The following is a 3,359-nucleotide window of genomic DNA, read 5'->3' as shown; positions in this document are numbered from 1 at the left end:
TGTGTGTGTGTGTGTGTGTGTGTGTGTGTGCCTGGTGCCCTTAAAGGCCAGAAGAGGATTTTGGATCTCTTGGAACTGAAGTTACATGTGTGTGTTAGTTAGGGTTTTTGTTTTTGTTTTGTTTTGTTTTATTATTATCTTTTTGACACAAACCTAGACATATCTGGGAAGAGGGTTTCATAATTGAGAAAATGCCTCCATATGATCTCCCTGTAGGCAAGCCTATAGGGAATTTTCTTGATTGAAGATTGATGTGGGAGGGCCTAGTTCACTGTGAGTGGCACCACCCTTGGGCCGATGGTCCTTAGTTGCACAAGAACCAAGTTGGGTAAAAGAGCAACAAGTGCCCTTAACCATCTCTCAACCCCACAAGTTCTTTTCTCTCAATATGAAGCTTTCTGTGTGCTCCAGTGAAGCCACTGAGCAATGAAAAGGTTTCCGGCATGTTCCCAAGATAGTCGAGTGGAATGAAGAATGCCGGGACAGTTCTCAGCATCTGTCCAACCACCTCATCTTCTTCATCCTGTTTGTGCTAAGATGTGGCTTGCTTCTCCCGTGCCCTCCACCTTTTCTTTGGGGAATACATGTTCCCACTGTACAGTTCTATCCTAACTGCATGGGGTACCATCTTTCTGGGAACAGTTACAACACTTGTTGTACACATGTTCTCTATATTCATGTTCATGTGTCAAGAGCTTGGTAGACAAGTACACAACATACCATCGAGTTGACAAATTGTTGAATGGGTAAGCAGATAAATGATTTCACGGCCGTTGCCCAACTTCCCATCATTCATTGTGTATATTTTCTGAAGGCTTTTCTTCATTGGTGTCAATGTTTCAGCCTGTAGATAATGCAGGTAGTTAATGACGTCTTCAATTGCTTATATAACAAACCTCTATGTGTTATCTATTACATACCAGGTACCATGATTGAAACCGAGAATTTAGTCTTCTTCAATGATTTCCACATGCACATGTTCATAGAGAGTTATTAGAAGGATCAGGCCACGTCATTAAATCTACAAGTCAGTCAGCAAGCTAGAACTAAAGAGAACCAAAGCTTCAGTTCTAGTACAAGCCTGAAGACCTGTGTGCTACGATAGTCAGAGAACTCAAGACCCAGGAAGAGCCAATGATCTGGTTCAGGTCTAGAGGCAGAAACAAAACAATCTTGTTCAAATGTGGTCATGAAGGAAGAATTCACTCTGTCTTCAAGAGTTGATCTATCCAGGTTTTCGACCAAAAATGCCCTCACAGATGCATTCCGTATATAACATTTGGTCAATATCTGGACACCCAAAAGCCCAGATAAGATGATAAATAAAATTAATCAGTGCAGCCTCCACACGTGCTCCACCTCCCTATAGTGAACAGTTACAGTTCTAATTTTTTAACTTGTGACTATATGGCAGCAGTAAGTGAATCCTGGCTGTCCTTGTTCATACCAGCCTTGGCTATCAACCTACTTACCATGCAACAGTGAAGTCTGCCTGTGCCATTAGGCCTTGGTAGATATTGGCATTATGGTCTGTACATTTTACTAATCAGGGTATCTGGCAAGAGTAGAGGAAGCAGCCTGGAGAGGAAGCACGGTAGAACCCGTTTCCCTGCTGCCTGAGCTCTCCATTAAGAACCAGGGTTCCTGGGTTTGAGTTCCAGCAATGCCATCCTCTAGCTAGGTGGCCTTGAGCAAAACCTTTCTGAAATGTCATCCAGTTTCCTTATTTATACAAATGTGGATGAAATCTCCAAATTGGTCCTAGCTCTAACACTTAATTATGGAATTTATTTTGCAAGTCAAGGAGGTGAAAAGTATCCGCAAGCTGGGATGAAGAGAAAGTTTTCAACATAAATAGCCGTGGTGGTTACACAGCAGTGCAGTTCCTCTTAGCACTACCAGCCAACTGCATATTCAGAAAGTTTAAGTCAAAAATTGTATGTGATAGTCATGTGCTGCTTGGCAGCGAGAATATATTCTGAGGAAGACGTCCTTTGATGATTTTTGTCATTGTCTGGATAATCACATAAACTAAGAAGACTAGAGCATCACTAGGATATATAATTTGATAGGATGATGATCACCTGTGTGGCCATCATTGCATGGCATATGCCTATTTACAAATAATAACAAGGCTTTTTGTCTCTTAATTCAAGTACGCACAGAGGTTTGAACACTGTTGGGACATCAGAGTCATCTACAGGTAGATGAAACTTTCAGAACAGTAAGGAGTGGAGAGGCTGGCCAAGGGTAGAGTAACTCTCAGTTGTGAACAGCTGGGATAGGATACAGGTGCCCTTCTGCAGGACATCTGACTGCTCCAGCTGCTGGCACAGCAGGGATGGGCTGAGTCCCCAGCCTGTTCCTACCATCCACCTCTCACTCAAAGGAGGAAATGCCACATCTACAATGCCTCTTTACATATAGCAACAACGTTACCTACAATGATACATTGTAAAGACATTATTTTTCTCTCTGCCTGTAGAAGAAGAATGGCATCCACAAAGTTCATTAAGAATTCACTAAGAAAAGATTTGCAAAGCCCCTGCTCTACCACTCAGCTTAGTACCGTTTCCTGTCTCATCCTCTGCTGCTGCTACTTTCGGGTGTGGCTCACTACAGGCTGTTTAATACCAGGCAATGTTAATGCATGAATTCATGAAGTCCTCAGAATACTGCCAAGTGTTTACAATTTCAACCTTACACTTCACTTGGCTGAAAGTTCTTATCCCTTGTTTGGAATTCCAGTCTTCAGCCTGGGATGAGGGTTCCTACCCTGCCTCTCTCCCCACCTCCTGCCTGGCTTCTGTCTTTGCCAAACATCTCACATTTGCATCCCAGTTCTTAGAGGATTAGAAGAAAAGATCTAATCTGGAAAACCCATTGACTTTCCTAGGTCATGGAGACTACGCAGAGGCTGGACCGTTCTGCCTGCGTGGCAATAACGTTTTCTCTCCAGCCTGCATGGCCCTGTGCTTTGTTTCTATGCCCTTTCCATCTCTTCCATAATTAAAGGGCTGAGCTGGTGTCCTTTTCCTGTTCATCTGCTGTGCTTCCCATCTCTGTAAACTGATTCCTGATGGCTGAACATATGCCCATCAGTTAGCATGCAAGTGACTCACATTAGACAGCTCTGTCCCGTGGGTGGGGTCAGCTTGTGGCATTCCAACTCCCGCAAACAAAACGCCAGCCAAGAGCCCACATTGGGCACATTTTGCATATATATTTTTTTCTTTTCCTAGAACCATGTTGAAATGTATGGGTACCTGGCTACCCTCCCGTGGAGACTTGAGTGGCTGAGAAGAACTAGATGCAGAGATGAGAAATACAGATGAAATGTTTAATTAAGAACTGCTAGC

The sequence above is a fragment of the Mus pahari genome, chromosome 6, assembly GCF_900095145.1.
Source record: "Mus pahari chromosome 6, PAHARI_EIJ_v1.1, whole genome shotgun sequence".
NCBI classification, from domain to species: Eukaryota; Metazoa; Chordata; class Mammalia; order Rodentia; family Muridae; genus Mus; species Mus pahari.
The sequence above is the reverse complement of the archived record's forward strand: the minus strand, read 5'-3'. Positions refer to the sequence as shown.